Below are 23,347 nucleotides of genomic sequence, written 5' to 3'. Positions count from 1 at the left end.
CATTGTATGTATAGATGGCTTTTGGTAGAATAGACATTTTTACTATGTTAAGTCTTCCTATCCATGAGCAAGGTATGTTTTTCCACTTAAGTATGTCCTTTTGAATTTCTTGTAGTAGAGCTTTGTAGTTTTCTTTGTATAGGTCTTTTACATCCTTGGTAAGATTTATTCCTAAGTATTTTCTCTTCTTGGGGGCTACTGTGAATGGTATTGATTTGGTTATTTCCTCTTCGATGTTCTTTTTGTTGATGTAGAGGAATCCAAGTGATTTTTGTATGTTTATTTTATACCCTGAGACTCTGCCAAACTCTTCTATTAGTTTCAGTAGTTTTCTGGAGGATTCCTTAGGGTTTTCTGTGTATAAGATCATGTCATCTGCAAATAGAGATAATTTCACTTCCTCCTTGCCAATCCGGATGCCTTTTATTTCTTTGTCTAGCCTAATTGCCCTGGCTAGGACTTCTAGCACAATGTTGAATAAGAGCAGTGATAAAGGGCATCCTTGTCTGGTTCCCGTTCTCAAGGGAAATGCTTTCAGGCTCCCTCCATTTAGAATGATATTGGCTGTTGGCTTTGCATAGATGCCCTTTGTTATGTTGAGGAATTTTCCTTCAATTCCTATTTTGGTGAGAATTTTTATCATAAATGGGTGTTGGACTTTGTCAAATGCCTTTTCTGCCTCAATTGATAAGATCATGTGGTTTTTGTCTTTTGTTTTATTTATGTGGTGGATTATATTAATGGTTTTTCTGATATTAAACCAGCCTTGCATAAAAAAAATACCTGGTATAAATCCCACTTGATCATGGTGAATTATTTTTTTTGATATGTTGTTGAATTCTATTGGCTAGAATTTTGTTGAGGATTTTTGCATCTATGTTCACGAGGGATATAGGTCTGTAATTTTCTTTTTTTTGTAATGTCTTTACCTGCTTTGGGTATCAGGGAGATGGTGGCTTCATAGAATGAGTGGGGAAGTATTCCGTCATTTTCTATGCTTTGAAATACCTTTAGTAGTGGTGGTGTTAACTCTTCTCTGAAAGTTTGGTAGAACTCTGCAATGAAGCCGTCCGGGTCAGGGCTTTTTTTTCTTGGGAGTTTTTTGATTACCGTTTCAATCTCTTTTTTTGTTATGGGTCTATTTAGTTGTTCTACTTCTGAATGTGTTAGTTTAGGTAGGTAGTGTTTTTCCAAGAATTCATCCATTTCTTCTAGGTTTGCAAATTTGTTAGAGTACAATTTTTCATAATAATCTGATATGATTCTTTTAATTTCAGTTGTGTCTGTTGTGATGTGGCCCTTCTCGTTTCTTATTCGGGTTATTTGTTTCCTTTCCTGTATTTCTTTAGTCAGTCTAGCCAATGGTTTATCAATTTTGTTAATTTTTTCAAAGAACCAGCTTTTGGCTTTGTTAATTCTTTCAATTGTTTTTCTGTTCTCTAATTCATTTAGTTCAGCTCTAATTTTTATTATTTGTTTTCTTCTGGTGCCTGATGGATTCTTTTGTTGCTCACTTTCTATTTATTCAAGTTGTAGGGACTGTTCTCCGATTTTGGCTCTTTCTTCTTTTTGTATGTGTGCATTTATCAATATAAATTGACCTCTGAGCACTGCTTTTGCTGTGTCCCGGAAGTTTTCATAGGAAGTATTCTCATTCTCATTGCATTCTATGAATTTCCTTATTCCCTCCTTAATGTCTTCTATAACCCAGTCTTTTTTCAGCATGGTATTGTTCAGTTTCCAAGTATTTGATTTCTTTTCCCTAGTTTTTCTGTTATTGATTTCTAGTTTTATTGGCTTGTGGTCTGAGAAAATGCTTTGTAATATTTCGATGTTTTGGATTCTGCAAAGGTTTGTTTTATGACCTAATATGTGGTCTATTCTAGAGAATGTTGCATGTGCGCTAGAAAAAAAAGTATACTTTGCAGCAGTTGGGTGGAGAGTTCTGTATAAGTCAATGAGGTCAAGTTGGTTGATTTTTGTAATTAGGTCTTCCGTGTCTCTATTGAGCTTCTTACTGGATGTCCTGTCCGTCTCCAAAAGTGGTGTGTTGAAGTCTCCTACTATAATTGTGAAGGTATCTATCTCACTTTTCAGTTCTGTTAAAATTTGATTCATGTGTCTTGCAGCCCTGTCATTGGGTGCATAAATATTTAATATGGTTATATCTTCCTGATCAATTGTCCCTTTTATCATTATGCAGTGTCCTTCTTTATCCTTTGTGGTGGATTTAAGTCTAAAGTCTATTTTGTCAGAAATTAATATTGCTACTCTTCTTCTTTTTTGCTTATTGTTTCCTTGATATATTTTTTTCCATCCTTTGAGTTTTAGTTTGATTGTGTCTCTAAGTCTAAGGTGTGTCTCTTGTAGGCAGCATATAGACGGATCGTGTTTCTTTATCCAGTCCGAGACTCTCTGTCTCTTTATTGGTGCATTTAGCCCATTTACATTCAGCATAAGTATAGATAAATAAGTGTTTAGTGTTGTCATTTTGATGCCTTTTTGTGTGTGTTGTTGACAATTTCATTTTTCCACTTGCTTTTTTGTGCTGAGATGTTTTTCTTAGTAAATTGTGACATCCTCATTTTCGTAGTGTTTGACTTTGTTTGTTGAGTCGTTACGTTTTTCTCGGCTTTTATCTTGAGTTATGGAGTTGTTATACCTCTTTGTGGTTACCTTAATATTTATCCCTATTTTTCTAAGTAAAAACCTAACTTGTGTTGTTCTATATCACCTTGTGTCACTCTCCATATGGCAATTCTATGCCACCTGTATTTAGTCCCTCTTTTTGATTATTGTGATCTTTTACATATTGACTTCAATGCTTCCCTGTTATAAGCATTTTTTTAAAATCAATCTTAATTTGTTTTTGTGATTTCCCTATTTGAGTTGATATCAGGATGTTCTGTTTTGTGACCTTGTGTTGTGCCAGTATCTGATATTATTGGTTTTCTGACCAAACAATATCCTTTAGCATTTCTTGTAGCTTTGGTTTGGTTTTTGCAAAATCTCTAAGCTTGTGTTTATCTGTAAATATCTTAAATTTGCCTTCATATTTCAGAGAGAGTTTTGCTGTATTTATGATGCTTGGCTGGCAGTTTTTCTCCTTCAGTGCTCTATATATGTCATCCCATTGCCTTCTTGCCTGCATGGTTTCTTCTGAGTAGTCTGAACTTATTCTTATTGATTCTCCCTTGAAGGAGACCTTTCTTTTCTCCCTGTCTGCTTTTAAAATTTTCTCTTTATCTTTTGTTTTGGCAAGTTTGATGATAATTTGTCTTGGTGTTTTTCTTTTTGGATCAATCTTAAATGGGGTTCGATGAGCATCTTGGATAGATATCCTTTCGTCTTTCATGATGTCAGGGAAGTTTCCTGTCAGCAGATCTTCAACTATTTTCTCTGTGTTTTCTGTCCTTCCTGCCTGTTCTGGGACTCCAGTCACATGCAAGTTATCCTTCTTGATAGAGTCCCACATGATTCTTAGGGTTTCTTCATTTTTTTAATTCTTTTATCTGATTTTTTTTCAGCTATGTTGGTGTGAATTCCCTGGTCCTCCAGATTTCCTAGTCTGCATTCTAATTGCTCGAGTCTGCTCCTCTGACTTCCTAGTGTGTTGTCTAATTCTGTTATTTTATTGTTAATCTTTTGGATTTCTACATGCTGTCTGTCTATGGATTCTTGCAACTTACTAATTTTTCCACTATGTTCTTGAATAATCTTTTTGAGTTCTTCAACTGTTTTACCAGTGTGTTCCTTGGCTTTTTCTGCAGTTTGTCTTATTTCATTTGTGATGTCTTGAAGCATTCTGTAAATTAGTTTTTTATCTTCTGTATTTCATAATTCCAGGATTGTATCTTCATTTGGGAAAGATTTTGATTCTTTTGTTTGGGGGGTTGTAGAATCTGCTTCTTTATGTGGTTTGATATCAACTTCTGTCTCCGAGCCATCACTAAGATATAGTGGTTTATTCTATAATTGCTCACTAAGTGTTATCTTGTTTTGTTTTCTTTCAATATACGTGGATGGGCTACTGGATTGTACTGTCTTTTTTGCTGTAGCCCTTGACTTACTTATGACCTATTACCAGTTGGTTTGGGCTGTTGCCAGGTATACATGCCTGAGTCTATTCGCTATTCTTGCATAGAATCTGATTTTGGGTCATCAAGTGTGTGATGCACTCTAACGCCTATCCACCTCGAGAATTAGTGGTGATAGTTGTGTGCACCAGATTCTATTAGCAGCTGGGGTTCACCCTCCAAGGGGGGCAGGATGCTGACAGGCTTTCCCCATGTGTCAGTGAGTTAGGTGTGTCTCTATTCCTATAGCACCTTGGTGGGAGAGCACTGCAGTTATACCTTAGACCCCCAATGCAAGTACCTCTACTGATTGGTAGGTGTCACCCTCCTTAGACCCCTAAGGCAAGAGGTTAGGTGGTCTGGGGGGAGCTTCAACCCTCAGTTTCCTGTTGTGGGTCAGTTAGGGCTCTGTTGAGTAAGCAGAGATATCAGATCTGGGAAAATTGTTTTTCCCGAAATCCGCTAAAGAAAAATGCAGTCAGATCCCTATCAGAAGTTCCTTTGGATTATAACCGCCACCTTGTTCCCTGTAAGGATGCAAGTCCGAGATTTGGATCATATATGCTTGGCTGTAGCTGATTCTGTGATTTTAGTCCAATTAGGGATGGATTTTTGGTCCCTGGGTTTTTTGTGATTCCTTCTCTCAGGCCAGAAGAATGGGTTAGCAAAAGACCAAAATAAAAAGGGGGGGAGGGAAGCAAAGCCACCGCGGAGCTGGAGCCGTTCTCCCTCTGGCTCAGGAAATTCCAATGTTAATGAAGCTGCCTGGGAAGGTCGGGGGAGGGTTCAGAGAAATAGGAGATTAGCACCTCGGAATGTAGCCAGAGTTGCTTGTCTTGCTTGGAATGACTATTTTATCTGAGATTCCTGAGGAGCTTGTCGCCTATGTGTGCTGGTTGTGTGGAGATTGCCCCTGGGGGTCTGTCCCGCTGAAACCCCAGTCAGATCCTCTGCTGCCAGTCCAAAGCCCAGCATCAAGGTTCCCCTGCTGGGACGCTGCACTCCCGGCTCCAAAATCAATCGCTGCCTCCCAGAAACTTCTCGTCCCGCCAGCTGCGTCGCCGCGCCGCCCCCAGGGACCAGCTGCGCCCCCTCTCGGGGTTAGTTTAGGGGAGTAGGGCTGGGCCCCGTGCTTGTGCCATGATAGCCCATTCAAAAGCCCGGCTCCAAGTTTCCCCAGCTGGGACACTGCACTCCCAGCTCCAAAACCAGTCACTGCCTCCCAGGGACTTCTTCCACTGGCCGCGTCGCCACGCCACCTCCGCAGACCGGCTGGGCCCCCTCCCGGGGTCAGTTCAGGGGGGTAGGGCTGCACCCCTTGTATGTGCCGTCACAAGATTTTTGAGTTCAGCTCCCCTGGGCCCAGACCTAAGCCCGGTGCCAAGGTTACGTGACTGGGACCCTGGCTCCAGGCTCCGAAAACAGTTGCTGCTTCCCCGTATTTGTTCATTCTCTGTCTCTAAATCTGTGTTTGTTGTTCAGGGTTAATAGATTGTTATGTATGTGATCGAGTCACTTGTTTTTCCGAGTCTTTGTTGCAAGAGGGATCCGAGGTAGCATCTACCTAGTCCACCATCTTGGCCCCCTCCCCTCCCCATGACATTTTTAAATGAGCTGGAGAAACAAATCACCAACTTCATATGGAAGGGAAAGAGGCCCCAAATAAGTAAAGCATTACTGAAAAAGAAGAACAAAGTGGGAGGCCACACACTACCTGATTTTATACCTATTATACTGCCACAGTAATCAAAATAGCTTGGTATTGGTACAAAAACAGATACATAGACCAAGGAACAGAACTGAGAATTCTGATATAAATTCATCCACATATGAGCAGCTAATACTTGACAAAGCCCCACGGTTCATTAAATGGGGAAAAGACAGTCTCTTTAACAAATGATACTGGCATAACTGGTTATCCATCTGAACAAAAATGAAACAAGACCCATACCTCATACCATGCTCAAAACTAACTGAAAATGGATCAAAGACCTAAATATAAAATCTAAAATGATAAAGATCATGGAAGAAAAACTAGTGGCAAAACTAGGAGCCCTAATACATGGCATAAACAGTATATAAAAGATTACTAACAATGAAGACACCAGAATAGAAAATAGATAGCTGGAAGCTCCTAAAAATCAAACACTTTTGCTCATCCAAAGACTTCACAAAAAGAGTAAAAAAAATTATGTACAGACTGGGAAAAAATTTTGGCCATGAAAAACCTGATCAGTGTCTGATCTCTAAAATCTACATGATACTGTAAAAACTCAGGAACACAAAGACAAATAACCCAATTAAAAGATGGGCAAAGGATATGAACAGACACTTCACCAAAGGAGACTTTCAGGTGGCTAACAGATACATGAGGAAATGTTCACGATCATGAGCCATTAAAAAAAAAAAAAAAACAGGTAATCAAAACTACAATGTGATACCACCTCACCCCAATAAGGCCATCATTAATCCAAAAAACACAAAATAATAAATGTTGGCGTGGTTGTAGAGAGACTAGAACACTTATGTACTGCTGGCCTGAATGTAAAGTGGTATAATCACTTTGGAAATCAATTTGGTGCTTACATAAAAAGCTAAAAATAGAGGTACCATAGCAATCCTACTCCTTGGAATATATCCTAGAGGAATAACAACCTTCACACGAACAGATATATGCACACCCATGTTTATTGCAGCTCTGTTTACAATAGCAAAAAGATGGAAGCAACCAAGGTACCCATCAACAGATGGATGGATAAATAAATTATGGTATATTCACATAATGGAATAATATACAAGGATAAAGAACAATGATGAATCCATGAAACATCTCATAACATGAAGGAATCTGGGAGGCATTATGCTGAGTGAAATTAGGCTGTTACAAAACAACAAATATTGTATGTGGCCACTAGGATAAGAACTCAAGAAAAAGTTTAAACACAGAAGAAAATATTCTTTGATGCGAAAGAGGGTGGGGAGGGATGGAGATGGGTATTCACTAATTAGATAGTAAATGAGAGCTATTTTAGGTGAAGTGAAAGACAACACACAATACAGGGCAAGTAAGCACAACTGGACTAAACCAAAGCAAAGAAGTTTCCTGAATACAAACAAACTCTTCAAAGGCCAGAGTAGCAGGGACAGGGGTCTGGGAACCATAGTTTCAGGCAACATCTAGGTCAAATGGCATAACAAAATGTATTAAGAAGACGTTCTGCATCCCACTTTGTTGACTGGTCTTAAACCTAGCAAGCGGCCATCTAAGATGCATCGATTGGTCTCAACCTACCCGGAACAAGGAAGAATGAAGAACACCAAAGACACTAGGTAAATACAAGACCAAGAGATGGAAAGGGCCACTTAAACCAGAGACTATATCACAGCCTGTGACCAGAAGAACTAGATGGTGCCTGGCTACCACCAACGAGTACCCTGACAGTGAACAAAACAGAGACTTCCAGAGGGAGCAGGAGTACAGTGGAATGCAGATCTCAAATTCTTGTAAAAAAAAAAAAAGCTTAGAATTGTCTGAATGAGACTAGAGGGACCCCAAGGGCCTTGGGCCCTGACCCTCTGTTAGCACAAGACTGGAACCATTCTGGAAGGCAACCTTTCAGGCAGGGATTGGGCAGGAGTATAAGACACAAAATGATACTATTTAGGAGTGAGCTTCCTGGCTCAAGTAGACGCACGAGACTATGTGGGCAGCTGCTGTATGGAGGCAAGATGAGAAGGCAGAAGGAGACAGGAGTTGGTTGAATGGGCATGAGGAATACAGGGTGAGAGGAGGTGTACGCTGTCTCATTAGGAGGAGGGAGCTGCTAGGATTACATAGCAAGGTGCGTGTAAGTTCTTGTATGAGAGACTGACTTGATTTGTAAACTTTCACATAAAGCACAATAAATATAAATTAATAAATAAGGTTAATATACAAAAACTCTTCAACAGACCAGTAAGGAGATCAGGCATAATGCAGAACAAGTCAAGCAGCACATAGTCAAAGCATTAGAGGATCTTAAGAAGATTAGACAAGAGCATAATGACAAGTTTAATAGGCTGCAAGAATCCATACAGAGACAGAAAACAGAAATCCAGTATATTAAAAATAAAATTTCAGAATTAGATGACTCAATAGACAGAGGAGAGGAACTGAGTCAATGAAAGTCAGAATTAGTGAGACTGAATATAAAGCACTTGACACCAACATATTAGAGAAAAAATCAGATAACAGAATTAAAAAAAAAATGAATCCCTAAAAACCATGTGGGACTCTATCAAGAGGAATAACTGAGCAGGGCCAAGATGGCGGAGTAGTCAGATGCTTCCAGTGATCCCTCTTACAACAAAGACCTGAAAAAACAAGTGAAACAATAATATTTATGACAAGCTAAGAGCCCTGAACATCAAAGGCAAAGTTAGAAAACAGACTGAGTGGCAGGCAGACGACAGTTCAGAAGTGGAGAGGAGTTGCTGGACCTGAAACCCCAGGATCCCTCAGGCACCACTCCTGGGAGCGGCTGCGTTTGGCTGGATGGTAGCCTTCAGCCACAGTTTCCTCAGGGAGAGACAGCCAGCTACACAGTTTACTCACACCTCCAGAACCAGAGGTGTGAGTGCTCTCAGCAAAAGCTATGTATTTGCAAATATTTTATCCTGCTCGCAGTCCCCAAGCCAGCTTCAGTGGCTGCTGATATCCCTGGGCCTGAGATAGGCTCTGCTGAGTGTTATGAGCCATTCTCCCAGCCTTGGAGAAGGAATAAATTCACAACTGAGGGAAAAGATAATCTGCCAGTTCCACTAACCTGGGAAGCTTAGGACAGAAGTGGCTCCTGTCTAGATATAAATAGTCTGTGTACTTTGAATACCTTTCCCCCATGCATGGACCTGTGTGGGTCTATTTCAGGAGAACAGACCCTTGTTGGCAGACTGCAACTGTTTCAGCTGTGCGGTAAAGAGATGGGTGTTTGATGTTTGAGACCGCTTTGCATATTAAACAGGGTCCTCAACTACCCACATCAGGGGCCTAAGGACTCATGGCTCCACTCAGGTCACCCAGGCACCGGTGACAGGGGTCCAAGGATAACTGGTACCTCCCAGTCCTTACAACCAAAAGCATTCGGTGCTCATGGTCTGTCTGCAGAACCTGCCCACCTGTACACTCTAGGGAGCAGAGATGCACTTTCTTCACAGACACTCGGGGACAGTTGTCAGCCCCCTGATTTGTTCAGAGTGTGACCCCCTGCTGCAACCAGGTACCGGTACCTACACCAGTAGCCCCTGCCCCCTGAGACTGTAGGACAGAGCCCATACCACACATTTTATGACCAACTACCTGGACACCTGAACTGAATCCATACAAGAAAAGTGAATGGACTCCTAGGCTGATATACCTGATAACAGCTCTAGCCACCTGGTGACAGGACGTTAAAGCTTCAAAGGCAAAAATAATCCATCTAGCTTACTCAAGCAATCTATCTGGGCATATCAAAACAAAAAGCTAGAAGCTAAGATACAGTAAGCAAACATAAAATAATCTAATGCAATAACATAAATGTCTCAGAGACAACAGTCGATATCAAATCACATAAAGAAGCAGACCATGATCACTTCAACAAGCTCTCAAAACAATGAATCAGGGGATCTTCTGGTTGAAGGTGGCTTCCTGGAATTGCCAGATGTGGAATACAAAATATTAATATACAGAACTCTTCAAGACATCAGGAAAAGATTAGGAAGGAGATCAGGCAATACACAAAACAAGCCAAGGAACACACAGATAAAGCAGTTGAAGAAATTAAAAAATTATTCAAGAACATAATGAAAAATTCAATAAGCTGCAGGACTCCATAGGGAGACAGCAATCAGAAATTCCGAAGGTTAACAATAAAATTACAGAAGTAGACAATAGAAAGCCAGAGGAGCAAAATTGAGCCAGTGGGAGGCAGAACTGGTGAGACTGAAGATAAAGCACTTGGCACCAATATATTTGAAGAAAAATCAGATAAAAGAATTTTTAAAAATGAAGAAACCCCAAGAATCATGTGGGACTCTATCAAGAGAAATAACCTACAAGTGATTGGAGTACCAGAACAGGAAGGGATAAAAGATAATAACAGAGAGAATTGTTGAAGATTTGTTGGCAGAAAACTTCCTTGATATTGTGAAAGATGAGAAGATATCTACCCAAGATGTTCATCAAACCTCACACAAGGTAGATACCAAAAGAAAATCACCAAGGCAAATTACAATCAAACTTGCCAAAACCAAAGATAAAAAGAGAATTTTAAGAACAGCTATGGATAAATAAAAAGTCACCTACAAAGGAGAGTCAATAAGACTAACTACTCTGCAGAAACCATGCAGGCAAGAAGACAATGGGATGACATATTGAAAGCCTCAAAGGAAAAAAAAAAAAAATGCCAGCCAAGAATTATATATCCAACAATAGTGTCTCTCAAATATGAAGGTGAAATTAGGACATTTCCAGATAAACAGAATTTTAGGGAATTTGCAGAAACCAAACCAAAATTACAAGAAATACCAAAGGGAGGCCTCCTGGTAGAAAATCAATAACATCAGATAACATCCCAAGGCTAGAACACAGGACAGGGCAACCAGATATCAACCCAGATAGGGAAATCTCAAAAATAAATCAAAGTTAAAACGCTCAAAACAGAGAAACAGAGACACCATAATGTAAAAGATGACAACATTAAAACAAAAATAGGGACTAAAAAATGTATTCAAAGATCTCTCAATATGGAGAAGAAGTGAAGGCAATACAAAGAAATAAAAGATTGGTTTACACTTAGAAAAATAGGGGTAAATATTAAGGTACCATAAGGAAACTAGCAATCCTACACATCAAAATAAATAACAAGAAAAGCATAAAGACTCAGCAAATACAATAGCAACAACAATGAAAAAGAGGAAAAGACAATATATAAAGAAAAACGACTCAGCACAGAAAATTATGTGGAAAAAAGAAACTATCAACAACATACATAAACACACACAAAAGCATCAAAATGACAGCACTATCATTAAAAAAAAAATTACCTGTCAATAATTACACTGAAAGTAGATGGACTAAAGGCACCAAAAAAGAGACAGTGGCAGAATGGATTAAAAAAACATGATCAATCTATATTCTGCCTTAAGAGACACACCTTAGTCTGAAAGACACAAACTAAAACTCAAAGGATGGACAAAAAAAAAAAGAAAACCAAGCAAACAACAATCAAAAAAGAGCATAGGTGGCCATATTAATTTCTGAAAAATAGACTTTGAAGTAAAATTCATGACAAAGGACAAGGAAAGACACTATATAATGATTAAATGGTCAATATACCAGGAGGATGTAACCATAATAAATATTTATGCACCCAACAACAGGGCTCCAAAATACATAAAACAAATTCTAACAGCGTTGAACAAAGAGACAGCTCCACAATAATAGAATACTTAATTGCGCTCATGAGGAACTTGTACATAGATCAAGAGGCAGTCATTCGAACAGAACAAAGGGATACTGAGTGTTTTAAAATCAAGAAAGATGTGTATCAAGGTTGTATCCTTTCACCACACTTATTCAATTTCTATGCTGAACAAATTACCTGAGAAGGTGGACGATATTAAGAAGAATGGAGCATCAGGATTGGGGGAAGACTCATTAACAACCTGCGACATGCAGATGACACAACCTTGTTTGTTGAACTTGAAGAGGACTTGTAGACCTTACTGATGAAGATCAAAGACCACAGCCTTCAGTATGGACTACCTCTCACCATAAAGGAAACAAAGATCCTCACAACTGGACCAATAAGCAACAAACTCTAATGGCATCGAAAAGAGAAATAGCTCCACCATAGTGGTAGGAGACTTCAACACACCACTTTCGGTGAAGGATAGAAAGTCCAGAAAGAAGATGAATAAAGATACAGAAGATCCAAATGTCACAATTAATCAACCACACAGACATATACAGAACACTCCACCCAACAGCAGCCAAGTATACTTTCTTTTCCACCAACAGCAGCCAAGTATACTTTCTTTTCCAATGCACATGGAACATTCTCCAGAGTGGACCACATGTTAGGTCATAAAGCTAGCCTTAACAGAATGCAAAACATTCTTTGCAATGTTATCCATAATTTGTTATGATCCACACAGTCAAATGCCTTTGCATAGTCAATAAAGCACAGGTACACACGTTTATGATATTCTCTGCTTTCAGCCAGGATCCATCTGACACCAGCCATGATATCACTGGTTCCAAGCCCTCTTCTGAATCTGGCTTGAATTTCTGGCAGTTCCCTGTCAATATACTGCTGCAGCTGCTTTTGAATTATCTTCAGCAAAATATTACATCCATGAGATAATAAGGAAATTGCACAATAATTTTCTCATCCTGCTGGATCACCTTTCTAGCAAATAGGCATAAATATGGATCTCTTCCAGTCATTTGACCAGGTAGCTGTCTTCCATATTTCTTTGCATTGAAGAGTGGTCACTTCCAGCTTTTCATCCATTTGTCCAAACATCTTAATCGGTATTTTATCAATTCCTGAAGTCTTGTTTTTTGCCCATGCCTTCAGTACTTTTTTTTTTTTCAGTACAGCTTGACCATGTTACTTCTGCACAATGGGTTCCTGATCATATGCTACTTCCTGAAATGGTTGACCATGGACTAATTCTTTCTGGTATGGTGACTTTGTATTCCTTCCATCTTCTTTTGATGCTTCCTGCATTGTTTAATATTTTCCCTGTAGAATCCTTCAATATTGCAACTCGAGGCTTGAATTTTTTCTTCAGTTCTTTCAGCTTGAGACATGCTGAGTGTGTTCTTCCCTTTTGGTTTCTATCACCAGATCTTTGTACATGTCATTTTAATACTTTGTCTTCTTGAGCTGCCCTTTGAAACCTTCTGTTCAGCTCTTTTATTTCATCATTTCTTCTATTGTCTTTAGCTATTCCACTTTCAAAAGCAATTTTCAGAGGCTCTGCTGACATCCATTTTGGTCTTTTCTTTCTTTTTAGTGACCTCTTGCTTTCATCATGTGTAATGTCCTTGATGTCATTCCATAACTCGTCTGGTCTTAGGTCATTAGTGTTTAGTGCATCAAATCTTAGGTCTCTAAATTCAGGTGGGATGTACTCAAGGTCTTACTTTGGCTCTCATGGACTTATTCTAATTTTCTTCAATTTCAACTTGAACTTACATAGGAGCAATTGATTATCTGTTCTGTGGTTGGCCCTTGGCCTTGTTCTGACTGGTGATATTAAGCTTTTTCATTGTCTTCTGGTGCCTGAGGGCTCCTTCTACTGCTCTCTATTTCTTTGAATTGTAGGGATATTTCTTTAATTTTGGCCCTTTCTTCTTTTTGGATGTGTGCATTTATTGCTATAAATTGGCCTCTGAGCACTGCTTTTGCTGTGTCTCGAAAGTTCTGATAGGAAGTGTTTTCATTCTCATTTCATTCTATGAATTTCTTTATTCCATTCTTAATTACATTTATAACCCAGTAGTTTTTGAGCAATGTATTGTTGTTTCCATGTGTTTGATTTTTTCCCATGCTTTTTCAGTTATCGATTTCTACTTTTATGGCTTTATGGTCAGAAAATATACTATGCAATGAACATAGGCATGCATATATCTGTTAGTGTAAAAGCTCATATCTGTAGAATATATTTCAAGGAGTGGAATTGCCGGATTTTTTTTTTTTTATGGCAGTTCTATTTCCAGCTTTTTAAGGAAGTGCCAAATCGATTTCCCAAGTGGTTGTACCATTTTACATTCCCACCAACAGTGTATAATGTTCCAGTCTCTTCACAACCTTTCCAACATTTATTATTTTGTGTTTTTTGGATTAATGCCAGCCTTGTTGGAGTGAGATGGAATCTCACTGTAATTACAATTTGCATTTCTCTAATGGCTAACGATCATGAGCATTTCCTTGTGTATCTGTTAGCCACCTGTAAGTATGTATCTGTTAGTAAAGTGTTTATATCCTTTGCCCATCTTTTAATTGGGTTATTTTTCTTCTTGTAGTTGAGTTTTTGCAGTATCATGTAGATTTTAGAGATCAGATGCTGATCGGAAAAGTCATAGCTAAAAACTTTTTCACAGTCTTTAGGTAATCTTTCTACTCTTTTGGTAAGGTCTTTGGATGACCATAGGTGTTTGATTTTTAGGAGCTTCCATTTATCTAGTTTTTCCTCTGCATTGTTAGTAATGCTTTGTATACAGTTTATACCATGTATTAGGCCTCCTAGCATTCTCCCTATTTTTTCTTCCATGATCTTTATCATTTTAGATTTTATGTTTAGGTCTTTGATCGATTTTGAGATCGTTTTTGTGCATGGTGTGAGGTATGGGTCTTGTTTCATTTTTTTGAAGATGGATATCCAGTTATGCCAGCACCATTTGTTAATGAGACTGCCTTTTCCACCATTTAACCAACTTTGGGCATTTGTCAAATATCCGCTGCTCATATGTGAATGGATTTATGTCTGGATTCTCAATTCTGTTCCACTGGTCTCTGTACCTGTTGTTGTACCAGTACCAGGCTGTTTTGACTATTGTGCCAGTATAATAGGTTCTAAAATCAGATAGAGCGAGGCCTCCCACTTTGTTCTTCTTTTTCTGTAATGCTTTACTTATCCTGGGACTTCTTCCCTTCCGTATGAAGTCGGTGATTTGTTTCTCCATCTCATTAAAGAATGTCATTGGAATTTGGATCAGAATTGCATGAAATCTATAGACCGCTTTTTGCAGAATAGATATTTTTATCATGTGAAGTCTTCCTATCCAAGAGCAACATACATTTTTCCACTTATGTAGGTCTCTTTTGGTTTCTTGCAGAAGTGTTTTGTAGTTTTCTTTGTATGTCTTTTTACATCTTTGGTAATTTTTATTCCTAAGTATTTTACCTTCTTGGGGGCTACTGTAAATGGTATTGATTTGGTGATTTCCCCTTCCATGTTCTTTTTGTTAGTATAGAGGATTCTAACTGATTTTGTATGTTTATCTTGTATCCTGATACTCTGCTGAACTCTTCTATTAGTTTCAGTAGTTTTCTTAAGGATTCCGTAGGGTTTTCTGTGTATAAGATCATGTCTGCAAATAGAGGTAATTTTACTTCTTCCTTGTCAACCTTATGATGCCCTTTATTTCTTTATTTAGCCTAATTGCTCTGGCTAGGACCTCCAGCACATTGTTGAATAAGAGTGGTGATAAAGGGCATCCTTGTCTGGTTCCCAATCTCAAGGGGAATGCTCTCAGGCTCTCTCCATTTAGGATGATGTTCTATGTAAATATCCTTTATTATGTTGAGGAATTTTCCTTCTATTCCTATTTTGCTGAGAGTTTTTATCATGAATGGGTGTTGAATTTTGTCAAATGCCTTTTCTGCATCAATTGATAAAATCATGTGATTCTTGTCTTTTGTTTTATTCATATGATGGATTATGTTAATTGTTTTTCTAATGTTGAACCATCCCTGCATACCTGCTATGAATACCACTTGGTCATGGGGAATTAATTTTTTGATATGTTGTTGAATTCTATTGTCTAGAATTTTGTTGAGGATTTTTGCATCTAAGTTCATGAGGGATATAGGCCTGTAATTTTCTTTTTTTGTGGGATCTTTACATGGTTTTGCCATCAAGGATACGCTGGCTTCATAGAATGAGTTTCAGGATATTCTATCCTTTTCCATGCTCTGAAATACGTTTAGTAGTAGTGGTGTTAACTCTTCTCTGAAAGTGTAGTAGAACTCTTCAGTGAAGCCATTGGGCTAGGGCTTTTTTTTCTTGGGAGTTTTTTGATTACCTTTTCAATCTCTTCTTATGGGTCTACTTAGTTGTTCTACCTCTGTTTTGTTAGTTTAGATAGGTAGTGTGTTTCTAGGAATTCACCCATTTCTTCTAGGTTTTAAAATTTGTTAGAGCACAATTTTTCACAGTAATCTGGTATGATTCTTTTAATTTTAGTTGGGTCTGTTGTAATATTGCCCATGTCATTTCATATTTGTGTTATTTCCTTCCTCTTCTGTTTTTCTTTTTTTCAGTTTGGCCAACGGTTTTTCAATTTTGTGGATTTTTTCAAAGAACTAGCTTTTGGTCTGGTTAATTCTTTGAATAGTTTTTTCTGTTTTCAATTTCATTCAGTTCTGCTCTAATTTTTATTTTTTGTTTTCTTCTGGTGCCTGAGGGTTTCTTTTGTTGCTCTTTCTATTTGTTCAAGTTGTAGGGATAATTCTTTGATTTTGGCCCTTTCTTCTTTTCATATGTGTGCATTTATTGATATAAATTGACCTCTGATCACCACATTCTTTGTGTCCCAAAAGTTCTGATAGGAAGTGTTTTTATTCTCATTGGATTCTATGAATTTCTTTATTCCATCCTTAATGTCTTCTATAATCTAGTCTTTTGGAGCAGGGTATTTTTCAGTTTTCAAGTGTTTGATTTCTTTTCCCTGCTTTTTCTGTTATTGATTTTTACTTTTATGGCCTTATGGTCAGAGAAGATACTTTGTAATATTTCGTTGTTTTGGATTCTGCTAAGGCTTGCTTTCTATTCTACAGAATGTTCCATGTGTGTTGGAAAAGAAAGTATACTTGGCTGCTGTTTGATGGAGTGCTCTTTATATGTCTATGAGGTCAGATCGTGCCATTTAGATCTTCCATGTCTTTATTGCGCTTCTTTCTTGACATTCAGTCCTTCACTGAAAGGTGTGTGTTGAAGTCTCCTACTATTGTTATGGAGCTGCCCATCTCACTTTTCAATGCTGTTAGAGTTTGTTATAAATATCTTGCAACCCTGTCATTGGGTGCATAAATATTTAATATGGTTATATCTTCTTGGTGTATTGTCCCTTTAATTATTATATAGTGTCCCTCCTTATCCTGTATGACGGGTTCAATTTTAAAATCTATTTTGACAGAAATTAATATTGCTACCTCTGCTCTTTTTTGATTGTTTTTTGCTTGATATATTTTTTCTATCCTTTGAGGTTTAGTTTGTTTATGTCGCTAAGTCTAAGATATGTCTCTTGTAGGCAGCGTATAGACGGATCATGTTTTTTAATCCATTCTGCCACTATCTGTCTCTTTATTGGTGCATTTAGTCCTTTTACGTTCAGAGAATTATGGATAGGTATGAATTTAGTGCTATCATTTTGATGTCTTTTTTTTGTGTGTTGTTGACAGTTTCTTTTTCATACTTAATTTTACATGCTGAGTAGATTATCTTTATACGTTGTCATTTCTTCATATTTGTTGTTATTGATTTTGTTTCTACTGAGTCTCTATTTTTTCCCTGTATTTTACTTTGATATGTAGGAAAGTTTGTCTCCTTTGCGGTTCCCTTATTATTTACCCCTGTTTTTCTAAATTTAAACCAAGGTTTTTTTTTCTTTGTATCGCCTTGTCTTCATCTACATATGGAGGATCTATAACTACATTTCTTAGTTCTTCTCCTTGGAAACTCTATGGGGCAGTTCTACTCTGTCCTATAGGGTCGCTATGAGTCCGAATCGACTGGAGGGCACTGGGTTGGCTTTATTGTTCTGATATTGTCTTCTTTTACATATTAACATCGCTGTTACCCTGTTCTGAGCATTTTTTTTTAATCTTGATTTATTTTTTTGATTTCCCTGCCTGGGTTGACTTCTGATTGCTCTGCCCAGTGTTCTAGTCTTGGGTTGATATCTGATGTTATTGATTTTCTAACCAAAGAACTACCTTTAGTATTTCTTGTAGTTTTAGTTTTTTTTTTACATATTCCCTAAATTTCTGTTAATCTGGAAATGTCCTAATTTCACCTTCATATTTGAGAGACAGTTTTGCCAGATACATGATCTTGGTTGGCAATTTTTTTCCTTCAATTTTTTATATAAGTCATCCCATTGCCTTCTTGCCTGCATGGTTTTGTGCTGAGTAGTCCGAGCTTATTCTTATTGGCTCTCCTTTTTAAGTGACTTTTTGTTTTTTGTTAGCTGCTCTTAAAATTCTTTATCTTTGGTTTTGGCAAGTTTGAATATAATATTTCTTGGTGACTTTCTTTTAAAATCTACCTTACTTGGAGTTCTGTGAATATCTTGGATAGATATCTTCTCATCTTTCACAATTTCAGGGAAGTTTTCTGCGAACACATCTTCAACAATTCTGGCTGTATTTTCTTTTATCCCTCCATATTCTGGTACTCCAATCACTCTTATGTTATTTCTTTTGGTAGAGTCCCACGTGATTCTTAAGGTCTTTGTGTTTTAAAATTTTTTTAACTGTTTTTTCTTCAAATATATTAGTGCCAAGTGCTTTATCTTCAAGTTCAGAAATTCTGGCTTCCACTTGCTCAATTCTGCTCCTCTGACTTTCTATTGCGTTGTCTACTTCTGTAATTTTATTGTTAATCTTCTGAATTTCTGATTGCTCTCTGTCTATGGACTTTTCTAGCTTATTAAATTTTTCATTGTGTTCCTGAATAATCTTTTTTATTTCTTCTGTTGTTTTATCTGTGTGTTCCTTGGCTTGTTCTATATTGCCTCATTTCTTTCCTGATGTCTTGAAGGTTCTGTATATTAATCTTTTGTACTCTGCCTCTGGTAATTCCACGAATGCACTTTCATCTAGAAGATCCCTGGAATATTTGTTTTGAGAACTTGTGGAGACGATCATGCTCTGTTTCTTTACTTCATATTGACTGTTGTCTCTGAGCCATCTATAAGTTATTGTATTAGTTTACTGTATGTTTACTTACTTTGTCATAGCTTCTTGATTTGTTTTGTTTTGATATGCCCAAATAGGTTGTTTGAGTGAGCAAGCTTGATTATTTTCACCTTTGGAGCTCTGACATCCTGGCCCCAGATGGCTAGAGCTGTTATTAGGTATATCAGTCTAGGAGTCCATTCAGTTTTCTAGTTTGAATTCAGCTCAGATGTCCAGGTAGCTGATCATCAATTGTGTGGTTCAGGCTCTATTGTACAGTCTTAGAGGGGCAGGGGTGATTGGTGTATGTACCGGTATCTGGTTGCAGCAGAGAGTCCCACTCTGAATAAGGCCAGGGCTGAGACTTGTCCCCCACGTGCCTCTGAGGAAAGCAGTTTCCTGTTCCCTAGTGTGTACATGTGAGTGGGTTCTGCAGATGGACCATGGAGACCCAAAGTTTTTGGTTGTAAGGACTGGGAGGTACCAGTTATCCTTGGACCCCTGTTGTGGGTGGCTGGGTGACCTGAGTGGAGCTACCAGGCCTTAGGCCCCTGATGTGGGTAGGTAACGACCCTGTTTAATAGGCAAAGCAATGTCAAACATCAAATACCCATGTCTCCACAGCACAGCTGAAGGGGTTGGAGTCTGCCAATAAGGGCTTATTCTCCTGAATTAGCCCCACACAGGTTCATGCATAGGGGAATGGTACTCAAAGTCCTTGGACGGTTAATGCCTGGACAGGAGCTGCTTCTGTCCTGAGCTCCCCTGGTTAGTGGAGCTGGCAAATTGTCTTCTCCCCAATTGCAAACCTATTCCTTCTCCAAGGCTGGGAGGAAGGCTCTAGGCACACAAAAGGGCCTATTTCAGGCCCAGGGAAATCAGCTACTGAAGCCGACTGGGGAGCAGTGGGGCGCGGTAAAATAAACGCAAGGGCTTAGCTTTTGCTGAGAGCACCATTCTTCTCTGATTCCAGAGGTATGAGTATGCTATGTGGCTGGCTGCTTCTCCCTGAGGAAACTGCAGCCAAACACTAGTACTATCCAGCCTCCGCTGCTCCCAGGAACGGTGCCTGAGGTGTGGCTGCAATTCAGGTCTGGTAACTCCTCTACGCTACTGAACCGTCTCTTCCTCCCCCTGCCCCTCAAGGTCATTTTATAAGCTTGTCTTTGATATCAGGGCTCCTACCTTGTCATAATTATACTCGTTTTACTTGGTTTTTTTGGTCTTTGTTGTAAATAGGGCTCGCCAGAATCGTCTGTCTATTCCACCATCTTGGCTCTGCCTCCCGAATTTTTTTTTTTGATATGTTGTTGAATTCTATTGGCTAGAATTTTGTTGAGGATTTTTGCATGTAAGCTCATAAGGGATATAGGTCTGTAATTTTCTTTTTTGTAGAGTCTTTACCCAGTTTTGGTATCAGGCATATGCTGGCTTCATAAAATGAGTTTGGGAGTATTTTGTCCTTTTCTGTGCTCTGAAATATCTTTAGTAGTAGTGGTATTAATTCTTCTCTGAAAGTTTGGCAGAACTCTGAGGTAAAGCCGTCCGGGCCAGGGCTTTTTTTTGTTGGGAGTTTTCCATTACCTTTTCAATCTCTTCTTTTGTTACGGGTTTATTTAGTTGTTCTACCTCTGTTCGTGTTAGTTTAGGTAGGTATTGTGTTTCTAGGAATTCACCCATTTCTTCTAGGTTTTCAAATTTGTTAGGGTACAATTTTTCATAGTAATCTGATATGATTCTTTTAATTTCAGTTGGGTCTGTCCTAATATTGCCCATCTCATTTCTTATTCTGGTTATTTGCTTCCTCTCCTGTTTTTCTTTTGGCAGTTTGGCCAGTGGTTTATCAATTTTGTTAATTTTTTCAAAGAACCAACTTTTGGTCTTGTTAAGTCTTTGAATTGTTTTTCTGTTTTCTATTTCATTAAATTCTGCTCTAATTTTTATTATTTGCTTTCTTCTGGTGCCTGAGCGTTACTTTTGTTGCTCTATTTCTATTTGTTTAAGTTGTAGTGGTAATTCTTTGATTTTGACCCTTTCTTCTTTTTGTATGCGTGCATTTATTGGTATAAATTGACTTCTGACCACTGCTTTCGCCGTGTCTCAAAGGTTTTGATAGGAAGTGTTTTCATTCTCATTGGATTCTATGAATTTCTTTTTTCCATCCTTGATGTCTTCTAGAACCCAGTCTTTTTTGAACAGTGTATTGTTCAGTTTCCAGGTGTGTGATTTATTTTCTCTGCTTTTTCTGTTGTTGGTTTCTACTTTTATGGCCTTATGGTCAGAGAAGATGCTTTGTAATGTTTTGCTATTTTGCATTCTGCTAAGGCTTGCTTTATGACCTAATATGTGGTCTATTCTAGAGAATGTTCCATGTGCGCTAGAAAAGAAGGTATACTTGGGTGCTGTTGAGTGGAGTGTTCTGTATATGTCTATAAGGTCGAGTTGGTTGATTTTGGCATTTAGATCTTCCATGTCTTTATCGAGCTTCTTTCTAGATGTCCTGTCCTACGCTGAAGGTGGAGTGTTGAGTTCTCCTACTATAGTTGTGGAGCTGTCTATCTAACTTTTCAACGCTGTTAGAGTTTTTCATGTATCTTGCAGACCTGTAATTGGGTGCATAAATATTTACTATGGTTATATCCTCTTGGTATATTGTCCCTTTAATCAATATACAGTGTCCTACCTTATTGTTTATGGTGGATTTAACTTTAAAGTTTATTTTGTCTGCAATTAATATTGCCACCACTCCTCTTTTTTGATTATTTGCTTGATATATTTTTTTCCGTCCTTTGAGTCTTAGTTGGTTTGTGTCTCTAAGCCTAAAGTGTGTCTCTTGTAGGCAGCATATAGATGGATCGTGTTTTTTTAATCCATTCTGCCACTCCCTGTCTCTTTATTGGTGCATTTATTCCATTAACATTCAGCGTAATTATGGATAGGTATGAATATAGTGCTATCATTTTGATGTTTTCTTTTGTGTGTTGTTGACGGTTTCTTTTTCCCACTTAATTTTTTGTGCTGAGTAGTTTATATGTTGTCTTTTCCACTTATTTGTTGTTATTGAATTTTTTTTTTTCCTCTTGAGTCTCTATTTTTTTTTCTTGTATTTTACTTTGATAAGTAGGTTAGTCTCCTTTGTGGTTACCTTAATATTTACCCCTATTTTTCTAAATTTAAACCTAACTTTTATTTCTTTACATCGCCTTCCCTTCCTCTCCATATGAGAGATGTATGATTAAATTTCTTAGTCCCTCTTTATTATTTTAATGTGGTCTTTTTTCCATAATGAAATCACTATTTCCCTGTTTTGAGCCTTTTTTTAAATCTTGATTTATTCATGTGATTTTCCTGTCTAGGTTAACATCTGATTGCTCTGCCCAGTGTTCTAGTCTTGGGTTGATACCTGATACTATTGATTTTCTAACCAAAGAACCCCCTTTAGCATTTCTTGTAGTTTTAGTTTGGTTTTTATGAAATCCCTAAACTTCTGTTTATCTGGAAATGTCCTAATTTCACCTTCATTTTTGAGGGACACTTTTGATGGATATATGTTTCTTGGCTGGCAGTTTTTTTCCTTCAATTGTATGTATAAGTCATCCCATTTCCTTCTTGCCTGCATGGTTTCTGCCGAGTTGTCTGAGCTTATTCTTATTGACTCTCCTTTGTCTCCTTTGTAGGTGATTTTCATCTATCCCTAGCTGCTCTTATAATTCTCTCTTTATCTTTGGTTTTGGCAAGTTTGATTATAATATGTTTTGGTGAATTTCTTTTATAATCTACTTTACGTGGAGTTCTGTGAGTATCTTGGATTAACACCTTCTCATCTTTCATGATATCAGGGAAGTTTTCTGCCTACAAATCTTCAACAGTTCTCTCTCTTTTTTCAGTTTTCCCTCTCTGTTCTGGTACTCTGATTACTCACAGGTTATTGATAGAATCACACATGATTCTTAAGGCTTATTCATTTTTAAAAAAATTTGTTATCTTATTTTTCTTGAAATGTATTGGTGCCAAGTGCTTTACCTTCTAGGTCCCCAATTCTGCCTTCCACTTGCTCCATTCTGCTCCTCTGACTTTCTATTGAGTTGTCTAATTCTGTAATTTTTTTGTTAATCTTCTGAGTTTCTGATTGGTGTCTCTCTATGGATTCTTGCTGCTTATTAAATTTTTCATTATGTTCTTGAAGAACCTTTTTAATTTCTTCAACTGTTTTATGTGTGTGCTTCTTGGCTTGTTCTGCGTATTGCCTGATCTCCTTCCTTATGTCTTGAAGAGTTCTGTATACTAATCTTTTTAATTCTGCATCTGGTAATTCCAGGAAGGCACCTTCATCCAGAAGATCCTTTGATTCTTTGTTTTGAGAGTTTGTTCTAGCAATCATGGCCTGATTCTTTATGTGGTTTGATATTGACTGTTGTCTCCGAGCCATCTATAAGTTATTGTATTAGTTTATTTTATGTTTTCTTACTGTATCCTAGTTTCTCACTTTTTTTTAATATGCCCATGTGGGTTGCTTGAGTGAACTAGGTTGACTATTTTTGCCTTTGGGGCTCTGACGTC

The sequence above is a fragment of the Loxodonta africana genome, unplaced genomic scaffold (genome assembly GCF_030014295.1).
Source record: "Loxodonta africana isolate mLoxAfr1 unplaced genomic scaffold, mLoxAfr1.hap2 scaffold_32, whole genome shotgun sequence".
Taxonomy (NCBI): domain Eukaryota; kingdom Metazoa; phylum Chordata; class Mammalia; order Proboscidea; family Elephantidae; genus Loxodonta; species Loxodonta africana.
Note: the sequence above shows the minus strand (reverse complement) of the source record.